General features: G+C 28.4%; 1 long non-coding RNA gene across 1 annotated transcript in view; it reads left to right on the top strand.

Moving 5' to 3' along the window:
- Positions 1-4,607: 4,607 nt before the first annotated feature.
- Positions 4,608-23,824, top strand: part of LOC113387619 — a 240,613-nt gene continuing 221,396 nt past the window's right edge. Inside the window, exons 1-2 of the long non-coding RNA XR_003368149.1 lie at positions 4,608-4,735; positions 22,991-23,044. This is a non-coding gene — a long non-coding RNA (uncharacterized LOC113387619). The remainder of the gene's footprint in view (positions 4,736-22,990; positions 23,045-23,824) is intronic.

The following is a 23,824-nucleotide window of genomic DNA, read 5'->3' on the forward strand; positions in this document are numbered from 1 at the left end:
ATATTAACAATTATAATTACAGTTATGGAATGTTTGAAAATATAATAATTATTATTCATAATTATAAAAGTATTATAATTTCACAATTATGCTTAAATAATATTTTAAAAACTAAATATCTAAGTGAAGAAAATCACAGAAGTATTTAACTAAACTAAGCACAAATAACTGACTAATATTAATTACTTAATGACTAATATTAATATATTAAAATCTTAAAAACTAAGAAGAAACTACAAGCACAGAAGCACGCAATGAAATTACAAATTTAGAAGGAATGACAAATAATACAAAAATTTAAAGGGTTAAGAAAAAAAACAAATAATTTGTTAAAAAGTACAAATACTTCACAAACAAAAAAGTCCTAAAAACATAAAATATATATATTGATATCAAAATTGAGAGAAATTCAAATTCCTAGGATTAAAACTCATTTACAAGACATTGTTCTTTATTAATTCTGCATGTAATAGTTATTTCGCTATCTAATGAATTAATAGTAAAGTTGCATTTAACAAAACCTTTGAATAGTTTCTGTACGAGTGTTTTATAACATTACATTTAGCCATGTTCCATCATGAAAACATTATCATTGAAATTGCCATAAAAGATCAACAAAGTGTTTACAATGAACAGAATAATGTTTTATGTACATACAATTGTTTATGAATCAAAAGATAAAAGCAATATTTTTGATTCCCAAGGTCGGTAACAAATATATCTTGAATTTAAACATTATATTGGGATGTTACACAAGTTTTATTTGAAGAATATTATAACACTAATCTTCAATCAAAATACATTAAAATATTATGTATGGTATAGACTCTCTTTATAAGTGTTTACATTTGCTAATGTAATAGATAATCTTATTAAATATAACAATGAACTTACGTTGATGAACATTTAAACCAATACTAGTTTACTTTATAAGTGTTTACATTTGCTAATGTAATAGATAATCTTATTAAATATAACAATGAACTTACGTTGATGAACATTTAAACCAATACTAGTTTACTTTATAAGTGTTTACATTTGCTAATGTAATAGATAATCTTATTAAATATAACAATGAACTTACGTTGATGAACATTTAAACCATACTAGCTGAATAACTGTTTTGCAACTTCAACAATATGAGATTCAATCCAATCATATAACAATTCCGAAGATAATGGTAATTAATCAAACATCAAAACACAGTATCTGCTACTAATACTTTTTAAAAGAAATAGCTGAACCTAATGTTTTAAATAGACACTCATAAATACCGCTATACACTTGTATCTCTGAATGCAACTTTCTCAATGTTTGAGGATATGGCAAAATAAATATTTGTCTCCAAAAATAGTAGACCTTTGGAGACTTTTTGTACGACTTATTCCTTAAATTAATGCATTGTTTATGAATCCTTCTTGTCATTACATATTGCATTCTTTGGTTGTCAAAAGTACTCCTGCGCTTTGTTCGTGCATTTTGCAGCGATTTGCAGGTACCCCCAAGACACCTATTCAATATAATAACATGTTGACATATCTTGATTATATATAATTATTGCTGCAATTATTATTAAAAAATACCTTTGCGGAAACTTGTATTGGAATAGCTAAATATTTAACCCGCACTTAACACTTTTTTGGGTACTATAAAAACACTTTGCCATATTAAATTTCACAAATGTTCACTTAAACAAAATTAATTAATTAGAAACAACACGAGTTCAAAAAGTTAGGTTATTCGTACAGCCATACAGCGATCAAATACTTGACAGCCACTTGCATGAACCACGAACAATTTGTAGTTGAAATTGAGTGCACATGAGCCATCTGTTTTTAAAAATTGAAACTACTCAGGACCAAAACAGTGCAACGCGCATTTGTTCGAAGATAACTCCCCATGCTTATATTATCTTATCATCATAGATACATATCGTCCACTACATTTTGTCTACCTTTTTTCCATGAGCGCGAAATCCTAACCGTTCCTTTCATTTTTGCTGATCTTTGTTTCATAAAAAATAATGCCAATGTGTTTAATTTGAATTCAAATCCCAAAACAAATTATTACGACCTAAGATATAAACTTCTTAAAGATCCCACATTAAAACTCTCATTTTTATTTAATACTTTAGATGGTCTAGATCTAATGCTATAGAAATTTTATAAATTAATTGATAAATTTTTTAAACAAGTTGTTTTTTACAACATTGATGAATATTTAGGTTTTAACTTTTCTTCCAGATTTAGACCCTAGCTAAAAATTTGTGTTATATTTAATAAAAAAAATAAACCTTGTTTTTTGTGTTATGAATATATAGAATAGTATATGATTAAACAATATTTCTATACTAGGAGATTAAACAATATTTCTATACTAGACTTATAATTAGTGTAAAATGTAAGTTAATTTAGATATATCCGAATTGTTATATTACATATATTAGAATGATATATTGGAATTATTGTAAAATATAAACTAGTGGGGTGGGTGGCATCGTGCCTTAAGGCAAATTGCTGGAACTTCCCGTACCGTAACGAAACGTTCGAGGAATATTGAATGTTTTCAAATAGATTATTATAAATATTGTATTATTGTCTAATATTTATAAGAATTATATAAACTGAATTGCAGAGTTGAAATTATTTGTTTAAAGTATATTAGAACTATAGTCAGAATTAAAAATAAAATCTGAATTATTTTCGATATACAAAAAATTAAAAAAAAAAAAAAAAAAAAAAAAAAAAAAAAAAAATGGTACAAATTTTTTTTTTCCAAAATCAATTATTTTGTTAAGACAAGCAGAAAGTTCTTTGAATCAATTGAATCGGACGCTTAGTTCTCTCAAAAACTGCCATTTTTTGTACATTTAGCTCTGTATCTCCGAAATGGCTGGGCCTGCCTTTGCGAAAAACTAATAACCCTTTCTCCCAATCATTACTAATGGAATGTTTTTCAGATAATTCAAATCGGATGCTCCGTTCTCTCAAAAACTCGATTTCTATTTTCTTCACTCTTTGCTCCTTATCTCCGTAACTGCTGGACCTGTCTTTGCCAAAAACTAATCAGCTCTTCTCCTTATTAATAGGAATCGAATGTTTTTTAAACCATTCAAATCGGTTGATCCGTACGCCCGAAAACGTGGACGAAAATTTGTATCCATACATACATACACACACACACACACACACACACACACACACACACACACACACATCCATTTTTTCTGAGGTATGCCAAAACGTTCAGAAACCTTCAAAACGTCGAGAAATGTAAAAATTTTCAATTCCGATTTTCGGCCCATTACAATAACTTACCCTACGGGAAGTTAATATAAATATTATCAGCTTGGAACGCTAGGAACTTAAACTCTTAAACCTTATTATAAGAGTTTTTTTTTAATTATATATCAAGAGAATCTCAACCACAAATCTTTGCTCAGAATAGACAAATTGGCTATTTTTGAAAACTATGTAATTTAAGTCTGAATATTTTTGCATTTGGCTTTTATTAGATATTGATAAAAGTGGAATTTGACCTTAATATTTCTTTTTTATATAATTTTTCATCTCGCTTCAGTCAATGATTAATTTTTTATCTATTATCAATATAATATAAGATTAAATGTGTCTGTTTGTCTGTCTGTACTCTAGGAATTCAAAAACTATACATCCAGTCACCGAACAAAATTGGGAAATTATTAGATATATCATTCCGAAAAGGTTTACTTAATAAATACCACACTTTAAAAGGATTGATAAATACTACATTTTTTTTTTCAATATTTTGGATAAATTATTTTAACTTCATTTTTTATAATACGAAAAATATATACAATTCATTTTCTCATATTATGTATAAACGACACGTGAAATGATACATGAAACTGCATATTTTACCTAGAGTACACCAACAACAATATTCGGATACCTAAATTTATATTCAACAGATTGTTTATACTATGTAGAAATGTGAAACTTAAATATCCATGAGAAAATTTCAGCACAATAAACTAATTCATATTAAATGCAGTATGAATCTCTTAGAAATTGTTTTTTAATGGTATATTTCATTCCCTGCTATTTCTAGTGAACCTCAACCACCAACATTCATTATCTATTTTTTCGTCAAGATGTTGCTATTTCCATTCCTATCATAATAACTACAAGTAACAAAACTGCATTTTTGTTCAGATTTTTAATTACATGCATACCACAGCATTGCGTAATCGGGTACAGCTGGTAAACTATATGTTTAAACCTTGTTAAAACAAAAATGCAGATTTACGTAGAAACACTTTACACTTCATATAACTTATTTATTTTTTCACTAATTTTTCGAACGCAGATGCAAAATGAATCGAAGTTGAAATCAGAATTCAATAGTGAGACCTTGTACGTCTAGAGGGCGGAAAAAGACTATTTATCCTGTTGCAATGTTTAATTATCTAATTACCTGATGCGAAAACGGACAGGTTGTGTTATCGTCCACGAGATGGCATAGTAATGGTCTATGACTACGTACATAGAATTTGTTATCAAATATGGCAACACTTAGATATGAAAAATAAATAATTAAAAATCTTGCAAATCAGTTATCAGGTGACATTCGTGGTGTTCGGGTCGTTCGTTTTGGTTATTCCGAGTGCCTTTTTGATCGGATCAAAGGTCGTGTGTAGTATAGTGTGTAGTGTATAGTGTGAGATTTTATGAAAAAACATTTGCAAATAAAAAAGGTGAGTGATCAATTATAGTCGTTAGTTGATAATTGTTGCAATAAATTGTTGTGTATGTTATTATGTGGCAAAAATCATGGTCCAGTCCTGTCGGCATCGTTGTTGACGCGTTACTTCTCGGGTGCGTATGTGAGCCAAAATTTGACATGGTTTCGGTTTTCTCAAAAAAGGGAAGTACAGATTTCAGAAATGTTAAAGATATTTGATGATGCATTGATGAGTTTTCATGACGAGTGGCCGAACAGTTACTTCATAATAAATTGTTAATAAAAAATGATGATTTTTATGACGCATTTTATGCGTTCAGTGTCTATGCCAATAAATGCTTGGTAAGATGCGCCACACCCCAACGGCATTTGCCAAATTTAGTGGTGCATGGATGGCGTCGTTTCTTAAGGCAAATTGTTGGAACTGGAAAGTTAGACTTTTTTAAAAAAAAAATTGAATTTTGTTTATACATTATCTTGGAAATTTTGAATTTTTTTTCGACGCGTGAGGGATAAACATCGTAAACAATTGATTGAACTGAATCCATAGAAATGTAAATAAAATTCATACTCATTACTAAAATCTTTAAAAAATCTGATGATTTGATATTTTTTGAATTATTAAAATTGGACGCTCCGTTCTCTCAAAAACTGAATTGCCATTTTTGGCTCCTATTGCCCCGCGAAACGGCTAGACCTGCCTTTGCCAAAACTTAATCAGCACATTCCCTTATCGATGCGAATCGAACGCTTTATGAATTATTCAAATCGGTTCCCGTCTTCCCGAAATCATCGAAAAATATATGTATCCGCACACACACAAACACACACATCCATTTTTCTTAGGTATTCCAAAATGTTCAGTAACCTCTAATACGTAAACATATATTAATTTTTTTATTTTTATTTTCGATTTTTTTGCGATTACTATAACTTACCCTATGGTAAGTTAAAATATGTAATTTATCTGACATACATAATTGAAGAATTTGCAAACCCAACAATATATTATCGATTTAATCGAATATTTGCAGATATCGGATTGTTGATGCATCTTTTTTGGTATGTATATTTATTGTCAATCAAACTATACATTATTTTTCATCACAATGTGCAGGTATTTATGCCTTTACAAAATTTATCTCCAATGTGATATATCCTTTGCTTTTTTTACATTTTATGTTAGATCGTATGTACTTTCTTTTAATCTTCGAGTAGAAGATTTCTTACTTAAATCGTTTAAATATTATATTTTATTGAGTGACCTTGTTTGGTCATTTTTGTCGTATTTTCTAGTTTTTTCTTCTTATTTTCAAGCCTTTATGTAGAGTGTGGTTCGTAACAAACTATAGTGCGTTTACAATGCGATGGATGCCACTTGCGTCAATGCTGAATACCACTTGCATCTATTAGTATTTATATAATGTATAACGTGTTAAAAATAAAATTTGCGCCAACTCTGAGTTTCTCAGAGAGCAATTACATTGATTACGCTATTCATTTGTCTGGTTTTTAAGTAAAATCAGAGTTTTATAGCGCGGTTTCCATGTTACACCATACGCTTTCACCGTGATATAGGAGGGTTGACTGTATACATATACAATCTGCGAATATTTTAAAAATACAATCAAACAATTTGATGAAATACGATTACGACAGTTTCCCTAAACAACATCATCTCCAAACAAGAAGATACCGATAATGGTGTCCGTTTTATCGGCTTATCCCTTCACATATGTTTAGTAGTATGTTTGGGTGGTCCGAAGTATCCGATTCATTTACCATCTAAGCCCTGCCTACCTTTACACATTTTGGGTTATAAATCGTTCTTTAACTCGAAACTACAACATCCGTTGTTAATAATCACCGTTTGAGCCAACAGTTTGTTGTGGGTTCGGAAATACTGAAGAAGTTACACAATTCACCATTCTAGAACCGGTCCAACACTATATAAAGATGTTAAATGATATCTAATATTTGTACACAATCTTATGTATCGCATAGAATAGTTGATTTTTGAAATTGTTTCGATGATATTGATTTTTCAAATTACTACTTATTGTATTGTTTCCGAATTCTGTAAGTTTTATTAATGAGAAGACTTGTTGTTAAAGAATGAGAATAAGTATTTTTGTTTAAAGGTTTCGAATATAATAATTGTTTTAAAAAATATTTATCGTATTATTATCCGGTATATAGATTTTCTCTATTGTTATTGTAAATTAATTTCAACTCTGATGGGTAATAAAATGAATGGTAAATAGATCTACTAACTGAATGTATTGTTATTTTATAACTTTCCGAAGGAGAAGTTTTATGTTCACGCCAGAAATTTTGTTTTCATCAGCTTTGCTAATTTTGTGATAAGTCGAGAAACATATCAAGTCAATCTGAATCATTTGACATCGCATGTGAGTGTATGTATTTGCAAACCAAAGTTTAGTCTATCATCTCCTTTTTTTAAATTTACACCTAGTTTCAATTCACTTTCAAGTTGTTCATCACAGCATGTTAATCTGAACTAAAAATATACCGATTAAATAATTAGACAAACTTAAGATTAGTTATGATTTATTTCAATATTTTAAGCGGCAAACATTTGTTCCACTTATATTTCATTTATAAATTAAACAAAAACTAAACTAGCGGTGAATGGTATCGTGCCTTGAGGCAAATTGCTAGAACTTCCTGTACCGTAACAAAATGTTCGAGGAATATACTGCAAATTTTACACATTTAGCTCGGTTTCTCCAAAACGACTGGACGTGCCTTTGCTAAAAACTAATTACCACTTCTCCCTATCATACGAATTGAATGTTTTTTTGCATCATTCAAATCGAATGCTCCGTTCTCTCAAAAACTCTATTTCTGTAAAATACAAAAATCATCATTGACCTTTGACTGTGATTTTGAGAATCAATCTTATTCTATTCATAATGAATCTGAACTAAATAGCAATAGATATATTACATTCATCAATTTTATTCTATACATCGTAATTTCATAATTATTTATATAGCCATCACATACACGTATATGTAGGACTTGTTTGTAGATAAGCGACTATATTTGAAACAGAGGTCTCGGGATCGATCCCGTTTCGAGCAGCCTGATGTCAAGCAGTAGTACCATCGGTTTTCACTTGGAAATATAGATAGCAATGTGTTTCATAATAAAAATAGCTTTAAATAGTATTGCTGTATTAATACATATTTTATTACTGAATTTGTAATAATAAAATTTATCACGCAGAAATTAGAAAACTATTTCGGCTACTATCTGTAAATAAATATGTATTGAGTCAAATAAGCACAATGACTTAAGAATTGACTTTTGATTACTGTTCATGATAAATCTTAAGATACCCAAAAAATTCTTTGATAATCTGAATCAATGTTTTCATTAAACTAAATATCTATGACCAAAAAAAGCAAACATTCGCCACAGTTATTAAAATTACATATGGTTTCATTTTCAATTCTATATCAACTATTTTAAAAAATCACTTATTATATGTAAAGCAAAATCTCTAAGAAAAACTATAATATACACATATGTATATTAGTATGTATAGGATATGTAGTATTCTTCGGTTTCGATTGAAATGATGTAGATTTTCAATATATTACGTGATTCTTGGAATTGTCGATGTAGCAAAGTGACATAAGAAATCATAGACATTTCATTTTGTATGATCGCATTTTGCAAACTGATATTTTCAATACATTATAAATCGGTAGGATCGGCGCACACGCGTATTAAATGCAAAGACACACGATTTTATTAAATGACATATCCATTGCTTCTGAAATATTATATTCAAGAAATATTACATATTCAGATAAAATTTTATTGATGCTATTTGAAATATGCAAATTATTGGAGATTTTGTTATCACATAAATTGAGATAGTTGAAACATTTTTATTATATATTATTATAATTGATCATATATTTTTTGCTAGCAAAGTATTATTTCCATTAATTTATTTACAAAAATAATGCGGCTGCAAAAGCACAATACGAGCTAATTAATAATTTTAAATTTTACATACGACTTTCGTGTAGTAATTTTTCATATGAAATTTGTCATTCATAAAGTTATTCAAGAAATTATATACGACCATAAATATTTCTTGTATATCACCAAACGAGCCGGATTTAAATAGTCGAAAGTGGATACCTACTCCTACCAAAACTATCAATGAAAACTAGTTTTTATTTTAATTTTTATATCCGTTAAAACTACCTATTTCCTGTACTGAGAGAACTCATATAAATTACTACACAAAAGTAAATAAAAATCACTTCGCCCACCTACTACGTTGGACCCAAGATCTTCATACTGAAAAAAAGGAATAATTTAATCTGTTTCTACTAACAAATGTTATCTTTAGTACATAAACATACAATTTATCACTCCTAATAAAATAGATTTCTGTGTATCTAGTTACCATAAGTGTGACCACTCCTTTGTATTTAGAAAAGTGTCGCTGTAGATGGAGGGCTCAAGTAAAATAAAAAACTAGTAGTGCATGGCATCGTGCCTCAAGGCAAATTGCTTTTCCTACCGAAAACTAAATTATTAAAAAAAAACTTTGCAAAACTTTCAAACAATTAGATTTTCGAGAAATTAAATTGACTTTTTTGAAAAAAATGATTTATTTTATATTTTTCTTTTTTTGTATTTAAAATTTTTTTTGAAAATTTTTGAAAATATTTATAAGCAATTGCGCTGTGTAGCTGATTTGAAGTCGAAATATCAAAGCGCATAAGCGCCGCGTAGTCAATTGTAGTGTGTGTACATTTATGTGTGGATACAATTCTTCACGTTTTCGGCGGATCAACCGCTTTGAATTATTCAAAAAACATTCGATTCCTATTGATAGGAACATGTGCTGATTAGCTTTTAACAAAGGCAGGTCCAGCCACTGCGGACTGGTTTTCGGAGCAAAAAGTGCAGAAAATGGAAGCTTGGTTTTTGCGAGAAATGCGATCCGGTTAGAATGATTCAAAAATATTATAAATTATATTATATTATATAAACAAAGACGGAAGATCGTGATGATTAGTTTTTTTTTGCAAATTCGTTTCGGATAAATGGAACAAAAAGTGCAAAATATAGCCTCCATTAAGAGTACCGATAAAATAATTCAAAAAACGTTTTGCTTTGAGTAAACAAAGATTAGTTTTTTGAGAAGGCAAAAATCAAATTTTTTTTAATATCAAAAGTATTTGGGTTTCAATTTTAATTTAGGCTAAAAACATTTAAATTTTTCGAATATTTCATTATAGTACGGGAAGTTCCAGCAATTTGCCCTAAGGCATGCACTACTATTAATATACTTTTATTTATCTGTTATAAATTTATCAAAAGCCTCCTGTCTAATCTTCTAATACTCCTACTATGATAGGAATGCCATGTGTGGACATTGTAAAAGATTTTTCTTTAGAAAGTATTAGATTTATTTGCAAACATACTTAAGCATATTGGTTAATGTGATAATATTTAGATTTGAGAAATGAATATCATTTTCATATCATAGTATTGAAGTATGCACTGTATTATTTCTGGATTTATCGATATGAAATTATGGTATTGTATATAAATTATTTTGTTATTTATATTATATATAAAGTTATGTTGCAATTAAAAAAATATATGAAGCTTCAACGACAATATTCAAAATTCCCAATTTATCATAAGCAAGCATATGATGTATTATTTCTGGTATTATTTCTGGATGGTATTCAACTGATATTTTCCTTCAGTAAGTTATTCTAATTGGAACACTCCTCTATATTACTAAGACCCCCGGAGGTCCATCCATTTGTTTTTAAAATAGTTTACAAGTTCATTATTCTATTTGGAGTATTTAATAGGTGTTATACCTAAGTTGCATAAAATAATTAACTATCACTTTTTGTTTTGGTATTTCATTAACTTCATTTTATTACAATAAACAAAGGTATTGGAAACAATTGGTGGTCTTCGGAAAGTAGTAACTCGTTTTCTAAAAATATTGACTTTCTAATTAAGTATGCTGTTGTATTTATTTTCAAAATATATTTTAAAATATTGACCTACGTCAGAGTTGAAATTTTAGTTTGTGAGTAAATAATACTCACGCATTATTATTGTTTTTAAAGTTCAAATTTGAATAGAAATGTTTAAAACTAGTTAACGCATAGTTGAGTAGAAATGTTTAAAACTAGTTAGTAGTTGTTTAAAATTAGTTAACGCATATTGAAAAACTACAATCTTTTATATTTATCTTTATATCTTTTCTGAATGTGTTCTATGAGCTGTTGTGATGCAACTCTTCGACCTAGGGTTATTAGAAGGCAACCCAATGGTTGACCTTATCACTTCTAACATATTAGGTTGTCAAATATCTCCCTTCCGCTTTTTTGCTATTGGTTTAAAATACAAAAAGGCGGAAGGGAGATATTTGACAATAATAAGTATTAGTCAAGAATTATTGAGACATAAATTTGTGTCGAAGCATTTAGACCGAAACTCTATCTTCTGCGTTAATGAAAATTTTAATTATGTTAAAGAAGAATACATGCTATTTACGACCCTCATCTCATAAGAAAAATAATCTATTATCCCGATCTCTAAAAAGTCGCCGAGATGTTTCTTTCATATTAATCTCAGTTCATCCCAACAGATTGTTTGTCAAGAGACATAAAGTACAAAGGCATTCTCACACATATGCTGATTACAACCAATTAGAAGCAATTGATTTTAATTAATACGAACTGAAATCACTGATTGATACAAACTGGACTCGGCGACTACACTATCATTTGTTATACTGATTGCTTTTAATGCGCTTCATTTAAGAATAAGTACCAGATTTATTTATTAGCAAAAATAAACGAAACCAACACTCGGGATAAAATTGCAACAGATGCAAAGTTCGAACAAGTTTTTAATCTAACGAGTATTAATAGAGCTCTTGATAATTCTTTCTGAAAATTTAAAATGAAATGTAAACTAGTGGTGAATGGCATTGTGTTTTAAGGCAAATTGCTGGAACTTTCTCTACCAGAAATTAAATATTCAAGCAAAAAAATTAAAAATCAATAAAATAATGGCCAATGATTATTAACAATTATTTTAAATATTTCATGAGATAATTATTACTATATATTTTTTTATCATATAATATACAGCGACGACCGTATCGCTCCAAACAGTTAAAAATGTTGATATTAGTTTATATTAAGAGATGCTTAATAAATGAATCCATCTGAGGATATATTTCTTATGATTAGAATAACGCATATGAAATATATACATTTTTGAAATGGATTGTAAATTTACAATTTATATTTAAATTATAAAACTTCGTATATTTGTGACAATTTAGAAAAAAAAAATTCTCTGAAAATTTTGAAATTTGATTGAACCATATAAGTGAACTTTAAAAACTAAAATTTTTGGCACGGAACCAGAAAAAAAATGTTATAAAAATAGTACATATGTTCATAATCTCTATAACATATCTGGTAATTTGATGTGCATATGCCTAATGACCATTTTAGACCACCAAATATGTATCCTTTTTAAATTTTTCTCTGTATCTCCGAAACCGCTGGACCTGCCAATTTAATAAATTTTTCATTTTGTCAATACAAGTGCGCTCACAATCGCGGACCAAAAATTGTATCCAAACAAACATACACACACACGTACATTCACTTTTTCTAAGGTATGCCAAAATGTTCAAGTTAATAAACAAAAAAAAATCTTTTTACATATACTATTTATCAATTTGATTCTTATATAGTATAGCTATATTAATACAGTTTTATGCTGTATTTTTAGAATTTTTCAATATATCATTTCTAGATTTATATCGAGGATTTTACAAGAGCTGATATAATTCGGGTGTGTCTAAAGATTCGACTTTATTGATATTGTACATATTTTTAACTTAACGTTTCAGAGGTTTCTGGACATTTTGGCATACCTTAGAAAATAAATTAATCTTTAATATATATCAAAGTTGAAGTTGAAATTCATTGATAAAATTCAATGTAATGAAAATAATTATCTATACTTATTAGGTGCTGTAATTTATGAATAATCATTTTCATAGAATTTAATCTTCTTATTTAATATTAACTTTCAAACAGTATTACATTAAGTTTTATTTTGGAATAAATTTTTATGGAAAAACAATATACTACACAAATATTAATGCTTGCAACTAACATTGCAAAACATAAAATCTTTAATTTTTTTGGTACCGTTATGACTTAATAATTTTCCACACCAGAATTTAAATGCAATTAAACAATTTTCGTACTACTGAAGCATTTTAAATAATTTATCAAATGCATGTCGATAAAGTCATTTTGCTCTTCAGTGAAACTGATTGAAAATTGCAAACACAACAGTAAATAAAAAACTCGCAAAATATTAAAAATAATAATAATCAAACCACTGTTGAACTTATCTCAACTGAATATATTTTTTATTCTCTTTCTGAATATACAACACATTGTCATTTATATCATTGCTCTTCACTATTCCTTACATTGGTTTCTGGATTCATTAAAACGTGTAATGAACAATTAATACTAAAGTTAAAATGATTAAATGCATATGACATGATTGAATTTCGATATGATATATTACTCAATTTGATTTAATGTCATGGTATTGCAAAATATATTGATTGATATTGGGTGATTCATGTTGTGCGTTAGATACTCAATGACAAAATTAGCTAAACCAGATCATTCGTTCATGGGAACTTCTAAAATAAATATCTGGACTTAGATGGGTAATTAATTATAAAATGACATTTAAGAGTCGTAGTAAAAATAAGATTCAATATTTGCAGTCAATACAGACTGATATTCAAAAATAGTTTGAACAATGTTACGCCTATATTGTCAAATAGTCCACTGTTTGGAGAATATTTTAAATTGAATTAGGCCAAATGATACCAGAATATTTAGCTAATGTTATTAAGCTTGATCGTGATATTGTGCCATAATTGTCATTTGATAATACTACTCTGAAATTTTTGCTCACGATAAATAAATGATAAGAAATATGCTTGTATTTATATACGTAATTATAAAATGTATTTAAACTCTCCTTCGATAATTCAGATTCTTATGTTATAATTTAACCCTTGTAGCAGTGGACTGTATTAAACACTGATTTATTTATATATTATGTATTTGTTGCAGTCCTTATTACAATCCCTGATTTATCACTAAGTTATAATGGAAGAATATATATTTATTGATTATTTATTAAACATATGTTGTGTGATTGAGGCATATTGTTTTTTGTGTATGTTGAGAATGTTGATTTTTTTTGGAAGTCTAGATGATAGATTTGTGGTTCAATCAACCTTTTTCATTTAATAACGTGAATACACTAGAACATTTTTTCAAGATGAATTTTAAATCTGCATCATTTTCATATTACATTATCGTCATTGGTTGCCTCAAATTTGACTGGTGATTCTTCTTTAATTATATAACACAAAACTTCATTTTTTTAATTCGAATCACATAATCTTCAGTAATTTCATAACTTTGTGCTAAACTTAATTGAAGGTATGTTCACAAATCAGATATAGTTGACTTTTTTATGTTTCTAACAAGAGTTTCATGATAAAGCATTATTGTTTACAATAAATTTAGAACGATGTTCTCATACAATTAATATTATATTAGAAAAGATCCCAAAAATTTTCAGGAAAAATTTATGCTTCTCTTAACTAATAGAGATAGTTCTGTTTTATATATTATTTAAAAGGAAATCAGGTTACTATAAATTACAAATACGATCAATCAATTGTTCAATTCAATTCAAATCAATTGACATTGGTTAATATTATAGTAGTAAACAACTGAATACTAATACTATTATTATGATACGTACATAATTATTACTTTTGTTGATATATTTCATATTAAATTAATAAAATATCATAAAAGTTTGACATTCGAAATTTAATTTGCAGTAGCATACTCAACAAAAAGTATCTTTCATCTAAAAAAAGAGTTACTTCAAAAATTTTAAAGAACCTTACTATTTTCTTTTATCTTTGCAGAAAAGTTCCTAAAGTGTTTGAATGTTTTTAAAATCATTTTCTTACAATTAGTAAAAAAAATATTGTGAATTTAGGAATTAGACTTTTTGCTTCGATTATTAATATTTACAGTTTGCAACAAAAATGTGTAATAAATAGATCAATTTGAGCAAATAATTATTTCATTAAATTTTTTCAAATTGATAATTTCAATTCTTTATTTTGCTCCTTCCTAATACCATATGGCACAGCAATTCATTTGGTGTTTCTGTTCATTACTAGCTGCAATGCATGTTCATTGACTTGGAACTGTCATAGATTAATTGCATCCTGGCATTATTAAATATCATGTTGAAAATAAATATGAAGAAGCAAGTTTCACATAATAAATTGATTGAAATGTCTTCCATTTGTTACAATTTACATAGCTTTTATTTCGATAAATGATAATATGCAAACATTTTACACAACTTTCATAACTTAATATAAATAATGTGCACAACACTTCCATTTGTATATTATTTTGATACTATTTTTATTAATTTGGTGAAAATGTTGCAAACATTGTTTGATATAGTTGATTACAATAATTGTTACTTTTTCAAAAAAAAAATATATATAGAGGAATATATGATTTTAAATTTAAAAATAGAATTAAAAAATGAATCAAATATAGCAGTGCTACAAAGACTCTTGCTCATTTGCTCTTGCTCATTTAGAAGGTCATTTTTGTTGGTTTCATTTTTCTTTATATCGTACGTAGCTACCAAAATAATATATATTTATTAATTAGTATAAAAATAAAGCTAATATAATTTTATTACGATGTATAGAGATTATTCTAGTGAGTGTTTTTCTAATTAAAGTAGAAGCAATATCATAGACCAACATTTTCTAGGTCTTCTTATTGCTGGTACATGGGGTACTGGTCCTAGTGACTCAGTTTTTTATATGAATATACCTGATATTGCTTCTACTACTTCAAATACTTAAGGCATTTTCAAGTCATTGTAGATTGTGCATCTTAACAATATTGGATTTACTTATGCAGCTCCATAGCTCATTGCAATAAGTCCACAAAGACTTCAGAATGAATTTTTAAATCAAATTTTTATTTTCCAATAAAAAATTTGAGAACTGGTCCTAATGACTCGTTAAACAGATCCTTAATTTTGCCTAATGACTCGCTTAACAGATCCTTTATATGAGTTGGTATACTGCCTCTGTCTTTAACTACTTTATATACGTAGGGCATTTTTAATTCAATGTGGATTGTAAATCTTGGATTGTATTCTATGCATGTTAACAATATTAGATTTATTTGTGTAACTAATTGCTATAAGTCCACATAGTCTTCAGAAAAGATTTATAAATCAGCTGTTTGTTTTCTAATAAAAGTTTCTATTCTTTTCTCCACTAAACCACCGCAAAAATTGCGTCTTTAGTTTTGAATATTTGATAGATGCTTGTGCTTGGCATGCCAATTTGCTGTCCAGATGAATGCATAAATATTGTATTTGTCATTCAAATAAACAAACGGGCAGTTACTGCCAAAGATTACGATCATTTAATATTTGTTTAAAAACTCAGTTCAAGAAACCTTGCGACTCGCAATTTCACTTCAAAAACATATATTTCATTAAATATATATACATAACATTTTGTTTACTTTTTTTTTCATTCGGACATTTTACCCGTAGGTATTGTGTCTAGCATATCAGTGTTTAAAAACAAAAAGTATTTAAAACATATAGTATATGATATAAAAGTGATAAAAAAGTTTAATATTTCATAAAAAAATGACACAATATTTAGAAAAATGAATCATAACACCAATTATACAAAACACAAGCAAAAGAGCCAAATATGAGTTGCTGCTAAGAATCGGTCAGGATATTGGCATGAGGTGTTTGTCATACCAAACTATTTCTGGCCAAGTAATTGGCGAAGGGCTTAGATGTTACTATTGAAATTATTCCTACTTTAAAGGTAAAAGTTCCCAGTGAGCTTGTTCATTTTTTCGAGTACTGTAGGTGCGTCAGTCTGATCATTTATGTATTTTGTAGAGTAATAGTGTCTTGTCAGTGAGTCCACAACGACTAACGACTAACTTTAGATAAGTTCTTTTCAATTTCTGATTCCAAATTAAGTTCTAAAATAAATCTGTATTAATTTCGTCCCTGTGGACATTCCCCGACTGCCTCTATGGGCCCGGCACTAAATAATTCGTCATTAATGGTCCCGTTCATTGTCTGTCGTCCGTTCGCGCGCACCAGCTAATTGTATGCAGATCAGATGCTCTCGAAACCTATTCGATTTTTGTTTTAATCACGAGATCGTTATCTTAATGAGATCTACTCCGAAATAACAATGAACATGTCTTATTAGAATGTACGAAGGTGCGGTTATAGAATTCGACTTGTCACACAGCTCCAAATTAGTTGGAATTGATTTGGGAGTTGCTTTTGACACATTTTTGTTATTATGTGGTTGGATGAAATACTGGTGAACTATTACCTTGGATTAGATAATGTTCTTACAGCAGGTTATGAATTTTGAATTTTTGGAATTCAATATCTATTGATATACTAAGGACTTTATATAAACAAGAGTGACAAATCATAATCAAAAATCAGAAATTCACCATAATTCAGTCGTTGCTCCATTGCTCCATACATTAGACTACCAAAAACTAGTTGGTTTGGTATTTAGCCTTGAGGCAAGTTACATAAACTTCCCGATATGTTTAAATAATCGACTTAATCAATAAAAAATAAATTAATTTATCAGTTACTAAAAGTTTTCCGAGTGGATTTATTACACATAATTGAAAACGAACGAACACTTTGACTCGGAGTATTTTCTAAAAGCAAATTTTCAAAAATCAATAATTTTTATAATTGAACCAGTTTCCAGGACTTTAATAGTTTATTATGTTCAAGACTAAGTACCCTATCATTATACCAAGTAAATAGTGTAATTTTTATTTTAACAAATGTCAAAAGAGCTACTCATTTTCTCAAACTTCGATGAATTTTTAAAATCAAACTATTTGTCGTAAGGCCGTAATATTTCAGTAAGTTCTATAAGACCATGGTATATATCGCTAAAAAAAATTCCATAAAAATCGGCTTAAGTTTTTTTTTCAACAGTTAATTACAAGAAAACGGCTCGGTAGATTTTCACCTAAAATTAATCAGCATCATTCCCAAATGATATCTTTCGAACAGTTTTTGATTTTTTAAAATCGGTTCGGTAGGATGAGCTTAAATGTGGACAAAAGTTTAACACTTTTTTTTAAATTACAAAGAAACGGCTTGACAGATCGTCGCACAAAACTGACAAACGATAGTCCTCACTGAGATACATTTATTGGGTTTTAAATTTCTGAAATCGGTTCAGGCGTTTTTGAGAAAACGTCGATCAAAAGTCTAATTTTGACAAATGTCAAAAAAACGATACCAATTTTTGCAAACTTTGACGAATTTTTAAAGCTAAACGAGTTGTCGTAGGGCCGTAATATTTTAGTATGACCGAGAAAACAATGGTATCTACCACCAAAAAAAAATCATAAAAATCGTCGAAATTTTTTTTTTTTAAACTTTATTACAAAAAAACGGCCCGGCCGATCTTTACCAAAAACTAATCAGCACGATTCCTAACCAATATCTATCGAATGGTTTTTGAATTTTCAGAATCGATTCAGAATTGCGGGCTAAAACGTGGACGAAAATTTTTCACTTTTCTGCATTTTACAAAGAAACGGCCCGGCCGATCGCCGTACAAAACTCAGAAACGATAGTCTTCATCGAAATACATCGAATGGCTTTTAAATTTTTGAAATCGGTCCAGCCGTTTTTGGAGAAAACGTCGATTTACGGCAAAAAATCTGTTCACACACACACACACACACACACACACACACACATACTTTTTCCAAAGTTGGTTTCATTCGATTCAGAATGGCTTGAAACGTCGAGAAAACATAAAATTAGCGAATCGGATTTTTTGATGAAAACATAAACTTCTCCTTCGGGAAGTTAATAAGGCCAATTAACTTGATCAAGTAAAATTTATCACATGGTACTATCTATAATTAATTTTTATTAATGTCAATCAAATTAGCTCATAGAATGTAACGAATGTTCTAATTTTTATTAAAAAAAGAGAGAAAATATATACATTTATTGAAATGATGGTTTATTGATAAACTATTACTGAAATAATTTGTTAGAGTTGTGACATGCAAGTAGAACCACTTCAATTTAAACTTGAATTACACAAAAGATTCTAATAATGGTTTTAAATTCACCAACTAGTTTCATAATATTATTATAGTACAATTATTCATTTTTATTTTTTTTAATATTTTTAACATCAATTAGAATCTTACGTCCTATGATTTGTTGGGCTGAAACTTCTTCTTACTTCGTATTTTTAGATGGTAACCCAATGGTTAATCCATCCATATTTGATGATTTTTGTTATTAGAATTAATCTAATAGGGCTGACTTTTTATTGGTGCGGCAATGCCGGGCAAGGGTTATTTTCACTTGGAAACATATTGCTATCTATATTTCCAAGTAAAAATCGTTGTCACTGCTGCCTGACAACAGGCTGCTCGGAGTGGATTTCGAACCCGGGCCCTCTGAAACAAGTCCCGTCGCACTTAACCACTTACCTACGGGCGAGCCCATACAATTATTTCCAACGAAAATGCAGACGTAATAGTGTAGATAGACGATAAGTGACGTAAAAATGAAAAAAGACTACTGTAGTTCATTCTATTGATGAATGTAGTAAGTAATTGTTCACATTCACTGATTTTGTGCAAAAATTGGCCGAGTTGCTACTTCTTACAACAGTTTAAAATGTATTTTTCACACACCTTTTCTTAGAAAACTTCAACACAATTTAAAAAATTCAGAGATACGATTCCTTTTTTGAATAGTATTAGTTGTAGTATTGTAAATTATTACGATAATAATTACAGCATATATGCGTTTTAAAGAAAAAGGTTCAAAGTTAGTTAAATATAATCCGATTATCTTATATATAAAAATGGAGCTCTCTTTCAAATGTCTAAGTAAAACTCGAAAACGGCTAAACTGATTTGGCCAGTCTTAGACTTGAATAATTCATGCCAATCCAGAGAAAGTCCAAAAGGTGAGATATTATTCTAAACTCGCGTAGAAATTTTACATTTTTAATTTGAAAATTTTTGTAGAAGCCTAATTTGAATAAAACAATAGACGGTGGCTATTACGTGAAATGTCAAACTTTCTTGACCGATGGTGTTCAATTACTTTTAATAGGAAGTTTTACGTGAATATTTACGACAATATAAGTCGAAAGACCAAAAAAAACTTGGATTGCATTATACCATGTTTTCTATAGAAAGTATATAAAACTTCCAGTTTGATTGTATTGACAAAATATCGGTAATCTTTGAAAATCCATAATAAAAGTATTTTCTTCCGTTGGTAGTTTTTTAGCATTAGTTAAAAATGTAATTATTTTGTAAAATACCTTTAAATTAAAATAAGGTTTTAAACATGTTTGTCACCTGGCCGTTCCAAGTTACCCCGCCTATAGGGTAAAGAGGTGTAGATAACGAATTTTTGAAAGACATAAAAAAATGCATTTCTACAATGATGAAGTAGCTGGCAATTTTACTGAACGTAGTCAGATAATTGTTCGTTAATTCATCGAATGTTACTTGAAACTTCGTACCTTAAAAATTTCAAGAAAAAAAATTTGAAAAAGATAACAATTTTTTTCCATTAGCAATTATTTTGTTAAAACAAGCAGAAATTCCTTTGAATCATTCAAATCGGACACTTAGTTCGCTCAAAAACTGCCATTTTTTGTACATTTAGCTCTATCGAAATATCGGAGTATCGGAGTATCGGAGTATCGGAGTATCGGAGTATCGGAGTATCGGAATATCTAATTATCTGAATATCTGAATATCTGAATATCTGAATATCTGAATATCTGAATATCTGAATATCTGAATATCTGAATATCTGAATATCTGAATATCTGAATATCTGAATATCTGAATATCTGAATATCTGAATATCTGAATATCTGAATATCTGAATATCTGAATATCTGAATATCTGAATATCTGAATATCTGAATATCTGAATATCTGAATATCTGAATATCTGAATATCTGAATATCTGAATATCTGAATATCTGAATATCTGAATATCTGAATATCTGAATATCTGAATATCTGAATATCTGAAAATCTGAAAATCTGAAAATCTGAAAATCTGAAAATCTGAAAATCTGAAAATCTGAATATCTGAATATCTGAATATCTGAATATCTGAATATCTGAATATCTGAAAATCTGAAAATCTGAAAATCTGAATATCTGAAAATCTGAAAATCTGAATATCTGAATATCTGAATATCTGAATATCTGAATATCTGAATATCTGAATATCTGAATATCTGAATATCTGAATATCTGAATATCTGAATATCTGAATATCTGAATATCTGAATATCTGAATATCTGAATATCTGAATATCTGAATATCTGAATATCTGAATATCTGAATATCTGAATATCTGAATATCTGAATATCTGAATATCTGAATATCTGAATATCTGAATATCTGAATATCTGAATATCTGAATATCTGAATATCTGAATATCTGAATATCTGAATATCTGAATATCTGAATATCTGAATATCTGAATATCTGAATATCTGAATATCTGAATATCTGAATATCTGAATATCTGAATATCTGAATATCTGAATATCTGAATATCTGAATATCTGAATATCTGAATATCTGAATATCTGAATATCTGAATATCTGAATATCTGAATATCTGAATATCTGAATATCTGAATATCTGAATATCTGAATATCTGAATATCTGAATATCTGAATATCTGAATATCTGAATATCTGAATATCTGAATATCTGAATATCTGAATATCTGAATATCTGAATATCTGAATATCTGAATATCTGAATATCTGAATATCTGAATATCTGAATATCCGAATATCCGAATATCCGAATATCCGAATATCCGAATATCCGAATATCCGAATATCCGAATATCCGAATATCCGAATATCCGAATATCCGAATATCCGAATATCCGAATATCCGAATATCCGAATATCCGAATATCCGAATATCCGAATATCCGAATATCCGAATATCTCTAGAAATTGATTAGAATATACATTACTTAGCCAAACAACGTTTGCCGGGTCAGCTAGTTTTTATATAGATTTTAAAACTAGTCATTAAATTTATGCTACCAAAACTCATCAGTAGTTACATTCGATACAATTTTCTAGCAGTTTCGTAAAATCATTTGCGTATATGTATATATAATTATTTTCTTGATATAAATAATTTTGATCTTTCTATTTTAGACTAAAATAACAAGTTTTAAATTATTATTATTAATTATTAGAACAAATCAAATTAATACGTATCTGTTCATAAATATAATCGATGCCTTTATAATACTATAAGATAATCACAATGATCATATTGCATTAACATATTGGAACAAATTTGCATTAATTTGCATTTGCACATATAAATATGTGCACTTATAGCAATTGATATATAAATCGAAAGACTATAACGATTTGAAAGATCATACGTTTAATAAATTTTTTTGGCAAGCAGAAGAGTATAAATTATTTCTAGATTTTTTATAGCAAAGTAGGGACACGACTTCAAACACATTTTTAATATTATTTTAATGCCATTACTTCATTTATCTGGTCGAACCGAAAAGACACAAGTCCCGTCAATCATAGAAATAGTTGCATAACTTCGTGTAGGTCAAAAAGCACCTAAAAGCCAATGTTGACATATTTTGAAGAAAGTAGTTTTCTGACTATTTTATTATGTTCACCCTTATTATGAATTCAGGGTGAGGTACTAATTATATTAACAAGTTTCAAGATGTAAAAATATTATCTGTTTGTAGGCTCACGGCAGAATCGAACTGGCACGATTTAGAAATGTCAAATATAAGAAAGTTTTAAGTTAATTTTTCTAAGCCAGCATGTAATTTATCATAATATTTCAAATATTTTAAACTGGCTTTCCTAATTATTTTGTAATTATATTTTGTAAATTGGTTATAGCATAGTAATGTAGTTATTTTAATTTCGCCTATTTAAATTTTTACAGGAATTTATTATGCAACCAACATGATTGAGAGCTTATGATTACTATGGAAAAACTGTAAGTACTGTTATTTTATTCTTTTTTTCTGTAGTGAATAATAATATAATATTGAGTGATTAGTGCAATGGAGAAACAAACTATTTAAAAAAAATGTAATTGAATTCAGCGATTTTTTTTGTGTGTCAAATATAAAAACACCAAAATAGCTTATATTATAATATTGGTGACTATCAAGACTTACATATGAATTACATAAGATGTTCAAAATATTGATCTAAGAAACAACGCTAGTATTGTTAACTATAAAAAAATCATTATTACTAATTATATTACTAATTATGTTATTTTGCACTACCAGTTCTTAACTAATTTCAAAGTTTCCATTTTAAGAATAAAGTTAATTTTTTAGTAAATGGCCTTTTAGTTGACCCTGGCATTTATAGCCATTCATATCATTTTTCATCTTCATATCATATACCTTCAGCATCGTTTTTTATTTAATATTCTGTCAAAATATCAATTTGTTCCATATTTTTATTAATATTTTGATAGCTAGTATTTGTTCTTGCTATTCTGCAGTATTACAATCAATTTTTAACTATATCAAGATTTTAGTACACACTATCTTTTTTTTTAATTTAAATTTTTATTATTTGTACAACTTATTTTACTAAAATTAAAATATTTTATCCCAATCCATCTCTGACAATGTCCAATTCCCTGGCAAGAAGTAAACAAACCCTTTGTCCGATTTTTTCACTCTGCTCGCGGACGAGAACTTCTAACTAACAATTAGGGTGACATCTAGCGCACTGGTGCCAAATGATTTGAGCAAAC

This window comes from Ctenocephalides felis, unplaced genomic scaffold (assembly GCF_003426905.1).
Source record: "Ctenocephalides felis isolate EL2017-DRISC unplaced genomic scaffold, ASM342690v1 CF-g0.4_SCAFFOLD_03572, whole genome shotgun sequence".
Classification (NCBI taxonomy): Eukaryota; Metazoa; Arthropoda; class Insecta; order Siphonaptera; family Pulicidae; genus Ctenocephalides; species Ctenocephalides felis.